This window comes from Rhinatrema bivittatum, chromosome 1 (genome assembly GCF_901001135.1).
Source record: "Rhinatrema bivittatum chromosome 1, aRhiBiv1.1, whole genome shotgun sequence".
NCBI classification, from domain to species: domain Eukaryota; kingdom Metazoa; phylum Chordata; class Amphibia; order Gymnophiona; family Rhinatrematidae; genus Rhinatrema; species Rhinatrema bivittatum.
Genome location: NC_042615.1, coordinates 516,583,920 through 516,599,535, shown reverse-complemented (window position 1 = coordinate 516,599,535; position 15,616 = coordinate 516,583,920). Strand labels below are relative to the sequence as shown.

Here is a 15,616-nt window from a genome sequence, read left to right as displayed (position 1 = left end):
AGAAAGACATGGTTTAATGGAACAAAGTCAGCATGGCTTTACCCAAGGCAAATCTTGCCTCACAAATCTGCTTCACTTTTTTGAAGGAGTTAATAAACATGTGGATAAAGGTGAACCGGTAGATGTAGTGAATTTGGATTTTCAGAAAGCATTTGACAAAGTTCCTCATGAGAGGCTGCTAGGAAAATTAAAATGTCATGGGATAGGTGGCGATGTCCTTTTGTGGATTGCAAACTGGCTAAAAGACAGGAAACAGAGAGTAGGATTAAATGGACAATTTTCTCAGTGGAAGGGAGTAGACAGTGGAGTGCCTCAAGGATCTGTATTGGGACCCTTACTTTTCAAAATATTTATAAATGATCTTGAAAGAAATACGACGAGTGAGGTAATAAAATTTGCAGATGATACAAAATTGTTCAGAGTAGTTAAATCACAAGCAGATTCTGATAAACTGCAGGAAGACCTTGTGAGACTGGAAAATTGGGCATCCAAATGGCAGATGAAATTTAATGTGGATAAGTGCAAGGTGATGCATATAGGGAAAAATAACCCATGCTATAGTTACACAATGTTAAGTTCCATATTAGGAGCTACCACCCAAGAAAGAGATCTAGGCATCATAGTGGATAACACATTGAAATCATCGGTTCAGTGTGCTGCGGCAAACAGAATGTTGGGAATTATTAGAAAGGGAATATTACAGAGAGTGCTGGAAGGGTGGTTCCCGTTAGAGGGAGTGTGCCCTTGGGCCCCTGGCACGATCCCGTGCCAGGGGTAGGTGTAGCATGGGTGGCGAGAGACAGCCCAACCCCCAGCCAGACCTGCATGCCTCTGGAACCAACTGTGGAGTACTGGTGATGAACAGTCCTCCGACCATTCCCGGCCCTTTAGGACCTGCCGCTGGGATGGCAAGATGCAGCAGGCCGGACTCAGGGCGTGGGCAGATGAAGGTGCAGAAACAGGCGATGAAGACTCAGGAACCATAGACTTTAGACGTAGACTCCGTAACATAGAAGGTTCAGACAATAGCACGGTCCCTCAGGGTGCCCTACACAGCCAGTACCACTGGTCTGGCCATGGACCACCCTGTCCTACATCCACAGGAGCAGAACCAGCGCAGGACAAAACAAACAAAGGTTCAGGAACTGTAGACTGTAGACGTAGACTCAGAAGATTGGGAGGTTCAGACGTTGGCACTGTCCTTCAGGGCACCCTACACAGCCAGTACCACTGGTCTGGTCATGGATCACCCTGTCCCACATCCGCGGGAGCGGAACCAGCGCAGGAAAGGAAGAATGCTGCAAAAAGCAGTCCAGGGTAATATACTGCACAAAAGCAGTCTGAAGTGAAGTACTGCACACCGGCAGTCTGAAGCAAGGTTAGAACATCAGGGTCAGGAATAAACATCAAGGAACATCATGAAATATCAGGACGTGCAAGACACCGGACATCAAGCTGAAACATACAATGAAGGCCTGACGGAGCGCTGGAAGAGGAGACATCCAGAAATGTGTAACTCCAATGCAAGGCAAAACATGAGTGCTGGAGAAGAGCTTTTATACCCCAGGAGCAGGCAACTCCCTGGGAGGAGTCCAAATGGTCCGCCCCTCGCTGGCTCTATAAGAGTGGAGAGGAGCCGTGGACCCGCCCCTTAGGAGAAGGGCATGGCCCATACCAGAGCATCCAGACTGCAGTGGAGCAGGCCTCGAGTAGGCCCCGAACAACACCGAAGGCCTCCCAGGCCGTGGAGCAGGATCCGGATAATTGCTCAGGCGAGGTCCTGGCTTTGGTGCAGCCTCCAGAGAAAGGTGAGATGCCTCCTGTGGCGCAGCTACAGGAGGAATCGTAACAGGGAATGGTGAATAAAACGAAAAATGTCATAATGCCACTGTATTGCTCCATGGTGAGAACGCACCTTGAATATTGTGTACAATTCTGGTCGCCGCATCTCAAAAAAGATATAATTGTGATGGAGAAGGTACGGAGAAGGGCGACCAAAATGATAAGGGGAATGGAACAACTCCCCTATGAGGAAAGACTAAAGAGGTTAGGACTTTTCAGCTTGGAGAAGAGGTGTTTAAAGAGATGTTTAAAATCATGAGAGGTCTAGAACGGGTAAATGTGAATCGGTTATTTACTCTTTCGGATAATAGAAAGACTAGGGGGCACTCCATGAAGTTAGCATGTGGCACATTTAAAACTAATCGGAGAAAGTTCTTTTTCACTCAATGCACAATTAAATTCTGGAATTTGTTGCCAGAGGATGTGGTTAGTGCATGTAGTGTAGCTGTGTTTAAAAAAGGATTGGATAAGTTCTTGGAAGAGAAGTCCATTACCTGCTATTAATTAAGTTGACTTAGAAAATAGCCACTGCTCTTACTAGCAACAGTAACATGGAATAGACTTAGTTTTTTGGTACTTGTCAGGTTCTTATGGCCTGGATTGGCCACTGTTGGAAACATGCTGGGCTTGATGGACTCTTGGTCTGACCCAATATGGCATGTTCTTATGTTCTTATGATCTGACTTTACATGCAGGTAACATAGGAATAACGTACACTGAGTTCAGGAACAGAACCAGCTGCCTCCTGGCTGGGAAAAGAATCCAGCAAAATGTGACACATTGTGAGCCAATCAGGTCACCATTTCCTGTACCAGTGAGTCACAGAGACTGTGCAGGTGTTGCGTCCGTCACTGCTCGACACCCTCTCTCCGCCCTCTCTACCTCTGTAGCGACTCCCTCCGGATCTGATGGATGGTTGCTGTCACAGCGTCTCCATGCCGTTCCCCTCCGGTGTCCATGGACCGACTCGACGCTGCAGATCCGCCATGTTCCTGATGACATAGGGTGCACACGCGTGCGCGTTCCGATTGATGTACCAGCAAGGGCGCGAACCTCGGGGGCGTCCCCCTGCACTGACGTCATCCGCTTCCAATATAAAAGGTCTCAGTATTCGCTAACGATTTGAGTTAGCAAGAACTAGGAAACTCCTTATGCTAAGGATTCGTCCAAGCTACTCTGCCTTCTCGGACTTACCAGAGGTACCTGCTCCTCGGGGGCCTCACTCTCTTTTCTTTATTTCAGATTGCAGATAGGAACCGGTACTTGCTCCTCGAGGGCCCATGTTCCTGGACACTCTGAAGATTCTCTACTGCCTGGAAGCTATCACAGATACAGACATTTGTGAGTTACCATTGGTCTCTCAGAGCTTTCCCTGGAACCAGGTACTCGCTCCTCGAGGGCCTAACCCTTTCCAGCTACTGAGCTTCATTAAGACCTTATGTGAGATTCGTCATCTAGTTCTGGCTATGAACATAGCATACACTGTCTACTCACTATCTATAGTCTCTCTACAGCTCAGCAACCCTGGGATCGCTGTTCCAGTACCTGAGGGACTTCAGCCCTGCCGGGCATATCAGCTCACTACTGCCACCTCTGGTGGTTCTACTAACCTGTCTAATAAAAGAACTATCTGTGTCTGTCTCCATACCCAAGTCTAGCTGGTGGTCCCTCTCAGGATATCCTCCTGGGGGCGCTGTCATCTGCCATCGGCTCAAGGATTCACCTATCTATATTCTTCTACAGCTGAGTGCCCTCTCCAAGCACTCTGCTGGTTACGGATTACTAACTCCTCTTCCCACAGGAGTATCCAGCAGCTGAAGTTATACAGATTGCTAACTCTACCTACGGAGTATAACAAGATTGCTAACTCCCTAGCAGTTCCATACAAGATTGCTAACTGCTCCTTCCACAGGAACAGATTCATAACAGACCGCTAACTCCTCCCTTCTTGAGGAGTAGAGCGTAACAGTATGCTAACTCCACCTCCCTGGAGGAGTAGATCATAACAGATTGCTAACTTCTATCTGATTGCTCCTCCCATCAGATAGCAGAATATAACAGCAGGCAGCCTGATTGCACAAACTCTATGCCTTCAGAAAATAAAACAATTCAATCTGTATCTCAGGAGTTGATGTCATACCGCATGGAATAATGGGATGCATATGTAAGGAAACACAGAATTCCTTACCAGAAAGGATGAACCAAAATTCTGGAGAGGACCAGAGAGTTTAGAGAGTAGAGGCCTGGATAGAGGCTCCCCCATGTGGAACAAGTAGATAATGCGCTCTGACTGTATATAAACTCTTGTCACCATCTCAGAGCATGGCATTTTTAAAATTAGTTTTCCTGAATTAACATTCCAAAGGGCAGCATAACTTTTTTGGTTCTAAGATTATTATTTTACCTCTGTTAGGACTCTGGAGTCTCTATGAAAAAGACTGAGACAAGTGAGAACAGAATGCCTTATCCCTGCATTTTTGCCCATGGTTTGTTGGAAACCTTTTGATAAAATGAAGAAAACATTTTTTTTATTTCCACCCTTCCTGACTCTTATTTGGTTTTCCTTTTTTAGTGAATTTAGCACTTCATGTTTCTGAGGAGGCAAGCAGTGCCAGTGGAAGGGTGTCCAGCCACCCTAGGTGGTGATGTCGTCATGTGAACTCTCTCTCTCTCAAATCACACACACAACAAACAACCCCAGCTCCTCAAAGAAATACATACCCAAAAACGGGAAACACCCTCCAGCTTCGTGTCTCACCCATGCCCCTTCTCAGCTTATCCGTCCTTGCAAAACTGCTGCCCTTACTGGCTACTCTGCCACCCCGCCCACTTTTGGTGGGGATATTGGAAGAAGGACCTGCCTTTTTACCTAGAAAGGACCTAGGATGAAGAGGTGTCACTAGATAAGAATAGGACTCTCAGAGAGGAGAAATTTGAGAAGCCTCTTTTGAGACCTTGTGCTATGAATGCAGGTGAGAGTCATCTGGGAAGAGTTAAAATTCAAGTGCCCCATTGGTACCACAGAGTGAGAAGTGAGAAATAGAGAAGACTACAGGAGAGGTATGAGAACTGGAACTTTCTGTTATGCTGGAGGTAAATTCGTATAAATCTTGCTTACCATTCCTATGGGGAGGATCTGGAGAACAAATTGCTAAATGAGAAGTGAGGGGCAAATTTATCCAAGGAATTGGCTGGAGGAATTAGAGAACTTTTGCCTGGAAGAGAAAAAAGGGTCACACATTTATTAAATCTTATGTTTTGTAACAGTTAATTGGCTTTTTCATAAATTTGAACTGTAAAGAATCATCAATTCACTTTTACAAATTATCAGTAAAACTGAGTTGGAACCCATAAAGTTTTGAGGTCCCCAAACCTCTTCCTGCCCTCCAAGACTCCCCTGGGACCCATGCTAGTCAGGGCCGGTGCAAAGGGATTTGGTGCCCTAGGCAAGTCTTCTCCCTTGCGCCCCCCCGGGGTCACGCCACCACCCCCCGGTCTCGGCCCTGACTCCTACCTCTTTCTCGATCACGCCCGCTGACTGTGTGATTTTCTGGGTCGCGAGCAGGTCCCGCCAAATCTCCACTCCTCTCTGCCACCGCTTGCGGCCCCATATGGCTCGCACCCAGTGGCGCACCAAGGGTCTCCGGCACCCGGGGGCCAATGCATTTGTGTGCCTGTCCAGCATCCCCCCTTAATCCTTCTTGTACTAATGCTTAAGGTCACAGAAAATCAGTGGCATCTCTAGACAGAAGAAGTTTTTTTGGGGGGAGGGGGGGAGCCAAAATGACACTTCTTCATCACACCCGCCTCTACAGCATGGATCCTGCTTTAAAACTGGTTATAAAAAAAAAAAAGTGTTAATAAAAAAGTCCAAACGGTCTTCTGCATAATTTTAAAAAGCTGGCCAATTTCACACTATAAAATTATTTGATAGCCTCATTCAACTAATTCTATATGGCTATGAGAGTGAAGTCTGGAATATATAGGAAGGGACAGAATGTCAATATAAATCCTGCACCTCCAGTTCTGTAACTCTGTGCATCCACTGAAATTCCCCCAAACAATGGAACTTGGATGTTTCCCTTACAGCTCATCATACTAAAAGATATTTTCAAATGCTGGTGTCACCTCACAGTAACAGCAGCACAAACACCTTCCACTGCCAGGCACATTGTGAACTAACACAAAACCCCGCAAAAAAGACACTCAAAATCTATACTGCAGTCCTATCGTAACATAACAGTAATAATACCAAGGACTAAGCAACAATAACCCTACCTGTGAAAAAGCAAGGGTAAATATTACACTGGGTCCTAGAATACCAATACACCACCTACTGAGGAAACAACACAAACCCGATTGCTATAGATCCCTATACAGACACTATATGCTAGCAGAATCTCTCATCATGGTCACACACATAGAGCAGCAACAGACCCTCACCAAATACAGAATAAAGCCACATAAAGTATAAATAGAAATGTGCAGTCAAAAACTGAACTGTAAAATGCATCACACCAGACTCTATACAGTGTAACAATGGAAAAACAAAAATTTCACCATTCCTCGTGAAACAAATCAATAAAATCAAGATATATAAATCATTAATCATAATTATAAAATCATACAAATAAAATAATTAGACTCAAGCAAATTTTGAAAGCTTTACCAAACACCAATAAAATATTTCAAACAGCAGACACATCACATACTACCCAATAATTAAAATGGTAGTCAATCAAGAAAAAAGAACTTAAAAAGCCATCTTTACTTACTCTCTCCACCTCTCCAGCAGTTCTCCTACTCTTTTCCCTTGCAGGCCACAACAGAAGCAGCAGTAGCTGCTGAAGCTGTCCTCACAGTTCTCTTCCTTAGGGACCACAACCAGTCTCTTCTCTCTCTCTCATTCACACACACACACACACACACACACACACGCACACACACCAGGCACACCCTCAGGACCAGTTTCTGTCTCTCACACACCAATCATCTCCCTAACCAGTCTCTCTTTCTCTCTCTCTCTCACACACACACACACACACACAGACACACACACACACACACACACATACACCAGTCACACCCTCAGGACCGGTTTCTGTCTCTCACACACCAATCATCTCCCTAACCAGTCTCTCTCTTTCTCTCTCTCTCACACACACACACAAGCACACTCATACCAGTCATCTCCCTGATCAGTCTCTCTCACACATACACATGTCACCTCTCTGGCCAGTATCTCTCAATCACACAATGCTCTCGCTCTCTCTTACTTACACACAGGCTTTCAATCACACACATGCTTTCTCTATTTCACTTACACACAAGCTCTCAATCACACACATTTTCTATCTCACTTACAAACAGGCTCACACACATGCCCTCTCTCACAGCCACAAGCCAACCAAAAACATGCTCCATCTCTCTCGCACACACACATTGACACACACAAGCACCCTCCCTGACTCACATATACACCACACACACATACAGATGCACCCTCCCTGTCTCACATATACAACACACACATACAGAAGCACCCTCCCTGTCTCACATACACATTACACTCTCACAGAAGCACCTTGCTTTCAGACTTGCAGCATTTTTCACTTTTACTAAAAGTGAAAGTGATGCTCCCAACCTTTAAATAAGAAAACCACATTCCTATCAGAAGGCGAAATGACACCCTTCCTTCAGGTTCTGTCCTCCCAAGGGACAGCCAGCCACACCGTACAGCTTCTCTTGTTTTATGCTTTCAGGCAATAAAGCAAGTGTCTTTCTTCAAACTATCAGTCGTATGATTATTCATGTGGGAGATATGGAACCGAAAGACATCCTTAGTCAAATTTCCTTTTAAATGGGAAGATTCCAGTCTTAGTCATTTAAAAATATACATTTTCTAAAGGCTTAAATAAAAATAGCAAAACTGTTTCAGATTGGAACTATTCTAGTCTTCATGTTTAAATTATGCTTAAAAAAAAAAAACCCACCTGGCATCAGTATTTTAAATTTGTGATTTTGCTGAGATGAACATTTTAAATACTTTAATTTGTTTTTTGCTTTAGTATTTGTCTCTACCCACTTTGTTAAATTTTATTTTCCAGAAGAGGGATGCTTAAAATTCAGTAATTTCATCTTTCATCCAACTTTTCAAAAGTTGCACTACCAGCACAAAACTTGAGGTATATGTATTATCACATTTCTTTTTTTTTTAAACTGGCAGATTCCTTTCTCATCTACATATCGCATACACACACACAGAAGCGCCATTCCTTTCTTACATACACACGTACACAAAAGTTCCATTCCTTTCTCACATATACATCACACACACACACAGAAAGAAGATCGGCGCAGCCGGTCTAGCTGATCACATGGCCGAAGAAAGGAAGATCGGTGCAGCCAGAGACCAGACGCCAAGACTTAGGGAGCGCCATGGCATGCAGCCAGCCCCCAACTCGCCCTGCCTCCCCCACAGTGCTACCCTCCCGACGCCCCCCTGGTGGTCCAGCGGAGGGCCCAGGAGCGATCTGCTACTCCTGGGGCCTCGGCTGCCACTAACCAAAATGGCGCCAGTGGCCTTCAGCCCCTACCATGTGACAGGGGCTACCGGTGCCATTGGTTGGCCCCTGTCACATGGTAGGGGCTAAAGGTCACTGGTGCCATTTTGCTTAGTGGCAGCCGAGGCCCTGGGAGTGGTAGATCGCTCCCGGGCCCTCCGCTGGACCACCAAGGGAGGGGGGGGGGGGTATTGGGAGGGTGGCACTTGGGTGGGAGGCAGGGCGAGTTGAGGGCTGGCAGAATTTTGAAAGGGCACTTTTTGCCCTTTCAAAATTCTGCTGCCTGCCGCGGCGCCCCCTAAGTCTCGGTGCCCTAGGCAGAGGCCTAGCTCTCCAAGTGTTTCCTCCGGCCCTGATGCTAGTGGAAGCCCCCTTCATTGGAGATCTCCTTTGATGACTGCGGATGTAAGAAAAGACCTTTCTGCAGCCCAGGAATCAGGATTCAGTCCAGCTGGGGATAGCAAAGCTGTATGGCCCAAGGGGGAGCCCACACCAAAGAGACGTTTGCTCCAAAGCAGAGAAAGTATTTATTAAAATTCCAAAAAGTAAATCTGAGGCAAATGGCAGGAAAATAGTGGAACAGTCCAGGAAATCAAAACAAAGATCAGTAGCAGTCTCATTCTCTGCACATATCAAGATACTCCAAAATTACTCAAAGTCCTTTCACTTGTCTAAGCCCAAGGCTGTTGGACCAAGTTCCCTTTCTTGCTCATACTCCGGGTCATTTGTTTACATCACTGAAGAAACATAGTCATTCAGATCTCTCTCTTCTGTTTTTTTTCCCCTTCCCTGAGTGTAGGATTCCCCTGGAAGGATGGTGTCCCCTTAAACCTTGGGGTTCTTTACTCTCCTGGCTGGCATAGTGGCAGGAATGTGCTCCTGCTCCTCCAGAACCCTCAGGCTTCCACACTGTGATGCAGGCTGTCACCAAAATCTTCAACGCGCCTCTGTATAAACTCTCAGCACAAAACCTCAACTTACTTCAGCCCCAGGGCTGAAGTAAGTTTTGGAACAAAGAAAACAAAAAGAAAAAGGTAGGGGGGGAAAGGGCGGGGGAGGTAGGGGAAGGGAAGGGAAGGTGGGGGGGGGGGGGGGTAAGGAAGTTCCCTCCAAGGCCGATTTCAGAGCGGCCTGGGAGGGAACAGGGGAAGGCGGCGCGGCTTGTATAGGGCTCGGCGCGCGCAAGGTGCACAATTGTGCACCCCCTTGCGCCTACCGACCCCGGATTTTATAACATACGCGCGGCTGTGCTCGCATGTTATAAAATCGGGCGTACATTTGTGCAAATGTAACTCACGCACGTACTTTTTAAAATTTGCCCCTATATATTTTAATGCAGGAACATAAATACTCTACCCATTTTATAAAAATATGTGCATATATTTTATGTGCCTAACAACTCAGAATTAAATGCAGAGGCACATATTTTGTACAGTATGTTGTGTATTCCATTTCTGAAAATACTTGTGTGCATATTTGGAATCATCAAATCATCAAGACCCAACAGTGCTTCACGCTGACCCCCCACTATTTAACTTAGACCTCCCACCCAAAACACCACAGACAAAAGACAAGCATGACTTCAATTGCGCCAGTCAGTTAGCAGGTTGAAAAGCGTACTGCCAAGTTCAGAAATGTATGCGCGTACCCAATAAAAACTTGTGTACATATTTCTGAACCCCATCCTGAAATGCCCCCTTTTATTCCTTGTTTCACATTTAGGCATGACACGGCAAGTACGTATGTACTCTCGAGGTTTATAAAACAGCATATATGTGTTCTATCTGTGGACCCTTGGGCTGGGATGAGATTGGCTCTCCCTGCAGAAGGGGAGCCCTGCAGGACCTCACCGACAGCGGGCGGACCCAGGTGAAGAATAGACCGGTCTAGAGCTTCACCTTTACCAGCCCCCTTTCCACTTGGGTTGAGCCTTTGGGTGCCAAGGCTAGGAGGACTTAGTCGAGGGTCTCTACTGATGACTAGGGACATGGTCCAAGGCCAGGCTAGGGGCATAAGTAAGCGGTAGTCAGGCGTCTCGAGAGGCCAACAGATGTCTATCCGAAGGAGAGGATGAAGGATGAATAGGGCTGAGGCAGGCTGGGCAGACGAAGGCAGGAAGCAGCATGTACTACAACTGTAGCTTGATCTGTTGATGAGGCACAGTGTATCACAGGGAAGCTGCCCTTATAAAGGGTGAGGAGGAGGAGGAGGATGTCATCGGTAGGGGCTGCAGGGACTTTCCTGCAGCTGTCCCTTTAAGAGGCCCAACGTTGGGCATGTGCGCCCAAGGGGCACAGGAAGAGGCAGGAGCTGGCGGTGTTTGGCGGCCTGCTGCCATGAGAGGGATCGGCGGCATACAGCTGCATTAGGGACAGTGGTGGTGGGGGGGGGGGCGCCCGGAGCATGCTGCCCACGAAAGTGAGAGCGACTGCTGATGGACTGGCCCATGAGCCTTCTAACGCCACAATACACTCATTTTACATGCCTTCTTTAATTGTTAGAAAATACTACTCACTAAGCAAGAGAGCTATCATCTCCCGGATTTGTTTCCCTGCTATCTTTATGGTATGCTGACACAAACTGATTCCCATCTAAGCAAGCAGAGGGCTTGGCCAGTGCACTGTGCAAGTACAGCAACCAGTGCAAAGGTCCTGTTGGTTCATTTGCTGGAGTAACCCTTCTTTTCGGCAGTGGCATTGCGTACAGTGATTTCACAAGAGCAAAGCTAAATCAATCCTTTCAACTGATTTTCCGTGAGTTGCTTTTATCTTTTCATTTTTATTACAGGATTTTTTACATTTCATTTTAATGCTGTGAAATCTGATGACAGAGTACCCTTGTTACTGTGCTCTTTTCACTCGGTGCCAGCTGAGAGATTAGGTTGTTCTTTTCGGTGCCATGTCCAGCAGCTGAAAGAAATACATAAGGGTATTTTTAGCGTTAGCATACCAGAGTGGCATAGATAATTTTGTCCAGTGCAATAAATTGCTCTTTCTGTGCTGGAGCTCGGTGGATCTCAGCCTGGTCTTTGAGTAACCCACAGCCAGTCTGATTTTCAGGAATTCCATAATGAATACGTATGAGCTAGATCTATATACGCTGCCACCACTGTATGCCAATCTCTCAGACATGTATTCATTCCGGATATCCTGAAAGCCAGGCTACTGAGGGGGTATTCCAGGCCAGCTTCAGAGCCACTGATGGAGATGACCTAAAATTTGGTGGTAGTTGAGAGGTAAGTTACATATTGTGCACAAATCCAAACCAAAGATATGTAATCAGCCTATGTGCCTCGTTAAATGTGAAGCAATTTCCAAGTTCGAGAATAAAATGTAATAAAGTTATAAACTATAAAAAAATGTAATGATGCTAAGGGGAAAAAAGCTGGTGCTGGGGTGGGGGCTGGGACAAGCAGAAGTACCTACAGAGATTGAATTTTGAAATCCCAGGGGTAGATTTTAAAAAGGTGCGCGCGGGCGTACAGGTACGCGTGCTACCCGGCGCGCACACATGTGCACCCGATTTTATAACTTGCGCACGCAGGTGCGTGCAAGTTATAAAATCAAGGCTCGGCGCCCGCAAGGGGGTGCACAATTGTATGCCTTGCGTGCGCCGAGCCACGTTGCCTTCCCCCGTTCCCTCCCAGGCCGCTCCGAAATTGGAGCGGCCTGGAAGGGAACATCCCCCTAACCTGACCTTCCCACCCCTTCCTCTAACCTTCCCCCCCCCCCAGCCCTACTCTAACTCACCCACAATTTTTATTTTACCTTTTGCGCGTGCCGGCAGCCTCAACACAGCAGCAATGGCCGCTGTGTTGCAGGCCTCTGGCACCCGCCCCGCCCCCGGACCGCCCCTTTAGTAAAGCCCCGGGACTTACACACGTCCCGGGGCTTTATGCTCGTCGCCGGGACTTTTAAAAATAGACCCGGCGAGCGTAAATCCAGAGGATTTACACACGTAACCTTTTTACAATCTGGCCCCTAGTGTCTACGTCCTCCTGCTTTTCCCAACATAATTTTGCTCCTGCAATATTTTTACCCCCACAAACATTTGAGTGGGTAGTTTTACCTTTAAAAAGAAACTTGGCAATCCCAACAGGGAGCTCCAAACTTTTCCTCCCCATTTCTAGAATGAAATAAAAGTCTCACCACAGAATTCTTGTCTATCTCAAACACAAACCAAATTAATAGAATGTCTGACTCCTTGCTCTATAGACTCCTTCAGAAACACAGTCAGGTTCAAGCTGCCTGGCTCATACTTGTAACTAATCTGTCGCTTCAAACAGCACCTCTATACATTTTTAATATGTAAGATAAAAAAAACCCCCACAAAACCTTGTTCAAAGATAGCAAACCTTGCTCAGGTATCTTGACAATTTCAGTCAAATATTTACGGAGCATTTTTCTTGGGCTAATAGGAGGCACTTGCAGTGCCGGATTCAAGATTAAGGAGCACATAGGCAGATGACTGGTTGGTGGGGGGGGGGTTATACTGGAAGTCAAAGAGCAGAAAAGGGAGCCCCATTTTTTTTCAGTGCATTCAGAATTTGGTGCCCCAGGCACATGCCCATGTTGCCTATGCCTAAATCTGGCCCTTGAGGAAAATGGAATGCTTTAACCCTGAGATGTCTCAATCTATTCTCCATAACTTGAGCTTATGATGAATCAACACATGTTCTTGTACAATAGTAGAGTTAACACCTTGCATTGAGTGATACTTAGATTCCAAAGTCTCAATTGTCCTACCGTATTCCACTACCATCCCCTTCTGACTCCGAATGTAATGGCTCTAGGTCTCTCAAGTCAGGTGGTACATATTCCAGTAGAAGTCATCAATGGCTTTAGGTTGGCTCCCATTCCAAAGTCACCGAGCCACTGCTTCCAGCTTTTGCCACCAAGAACACACCAAATGCTATTTCTCTCTTCAGACCCAATGTTTCCCCAGCATCACTTTTGGGGTGGCTGAAATCCAAGCCCCCATTCCCTCCCGCTCCCCTAACGCACTGCCCAGAACCTCTGTGGGACCAATTAGGGTGGCCTCCATGAGACCTATCATCTCAATATAGGTGGCAGTGCCTAGGAGACATGGAACAATTTGGAGACATGTGGCTCCTTGGATTGAGTGACACATCAACCCCAAGCTGGGGAAAGGTTTCCCTCCTCCCCACTGGCAGCAAGGACAAGCCCCAAACCAATAGCCTGACCAACAGGAACTGCACACTGTGGAATCAATGTCTGAGAAGAAAGTAGGAATCCAGAAAAGTAAACCTGAGTTTCCCCTTGTCTCTTTCCCATCACATAGTATCAGGCAAAAGCTGAAAAGTAGTATGGGAAGCTGAAGCGAGGCATTCTTCGGCACCATCTTTGATCCCCTGGAACGTAATTCTGTCTTCCCAGTGGTCTCAGACCATAGGCTAGTATGGACTGTGACCAGCTGTGCTCTTTGACCTAAGAGACTGGGCTTATTTGTCTGTTGCAAAGCTTCGCTGCCCTGAGTAGACCTGGGTGGGTGAGCTTTCATTAACAGCTTTGGCATAGTTGGCCTAACCAATCTAACTCTATGTTAGCCTTTAATTTGCAACATCAGACTATCTTTCTCTCGCACCGATTCTATCATACCTCACACACTCACATACCTTTTACATGCAAACTCATTTTCATATACAGGCACCTTTCTTTGGGTCTGTCACATAGCACATAAGCACAGCACCATGTGTCCCCAGGACTGTAGGGAAATTAGAAGACACTTATACAGTTACCATAGAACATGCTACATCAATAAGCATAAATCACTCCTATTAACAATTTATAGCACTGCTAGATAAAACACACCTGTTCTTCAGACCATCTATCTAAATATATATATATGAAAACTGAAAACATAGTCCATCCCTCATGTTTTAATGCAATCTGCACTGGGCACAAACCATGGAAGTTGCAGAATATGAACTTGTAAAAACAAAATATGATTTAAGCCATAAAGGTTTACATAAAACTGGTCACAAAAGAATGCTAAACTTTTATTTATTAACAAAAATTCCCCTGGAACCAAACCAAGGTTATACTCTCAGCCATTAACTTGTCAGCTAAGGAGATTGTGATCATGGTGGGGGTTTTACAAGGCCTGCTGGAATTGGAGGCTGGCACTAATGTCCTCTTCTTCTCCTCCTTTTTCTGCATGCACGGAAGCAGCATACTATTTTATGGCTGCAAATGAAAGGGGAGGCTACGGAAAGTCACAATTAATGGCACTTATGCTAACTGGAATAATCTGACAAGTGACAGTTCCACAATGGGTCTGTGTTGAGACTACTGCTATTTAATATTTTTTATTAGTTATCTAAAGGAAGGACTGAACTGTAATATTGACATATAAATATAAATAAATATATATATATATATATATATATATATATATATATATATATATATATATATATATGTGTGTGTGTGTGTGTGTGTGTGTGACCCTGAATTCTGTTATACTATAAATACACTCTTCAACACTCTTCATAACAAGGAAACTGCTCGCTATGAGGACATTTGTGCGGGTGCCGATCCTGGAGCAGTCTTGTGTTCTGGCTGCTCCCCTATGGTCGGCTCCCGTGTTTTATTCTTTATTGTATATTCAAATATATTTTTTAGTTTTATTATTTTACTAAAAAGTCCACTTCCCAATTCCCTCGGCAGTCTTGCACGTATAGCAGATCGACCCTTCACCTTCAATTTATTTGAATATTTATATATATCTGCTGAATGGGTTTTGACGGCTAAATCCCGTAAGGCTCAGGTCATGTCTGCCAGCCCGACACGGTCCATGTTTCGGCGGTTGCCTGCTTCAGGGGCTGCGGGGACTGGACTGGAACCGGGACTCTCTATGGACCTATAGATATCATTATTATTGTCTCAATAGTTCATGTGCATTTACTATAATATCTTAGTGCCTCAATCTCGAGCTATGTCAAGTACTCGCTGTTTGTTCTCCGTAACTTCATTCCTGTGAGTGGCGCCTTCACTTCCGAATCCGGCGTCTCTCTCTACTCAGCTGTTTTTAAACCTGCTTCGTCAAACCGTGGGCCAATCACAATATCTCCCTACGATCCTCGGAGTAAGCACCCTAGGGTGCTCTATTGCCATGGGGATGTGACGTCACCTATGTGAAAACTTCGAATTTTGCCAGTGAGTGATCCTGTTGAACGCTCCGTTGTATGC

The 15,616-nt window shown here is 45.8% G+C and overlaps 1 protein-coding gene across 3 annotated transcripts in view; it reads left to right on the top strand.

Moving 5' to 3' along the window:
• Positions 1–11,037: 11,037 nt before the first annotated feature.
• LOC115096961 (cytochrome P450 1A1-like) overlaps positions 11,038–15,616 on the top strand; it is a 53,284-nt gene continuing 48,705 nt past the window's right edge. For all 3 annotated transcript variants that reach the window (XM_029612324.1, XM_029612317.1, XM_029612308.1), the window contains exon 1: positions 11,038–11,158. The gene's annotated coding sequence lies outside the window, so the exon portion shown is untranslated. The remainder of the gene's footprint in view (positions 11,159–15,616) is intronic.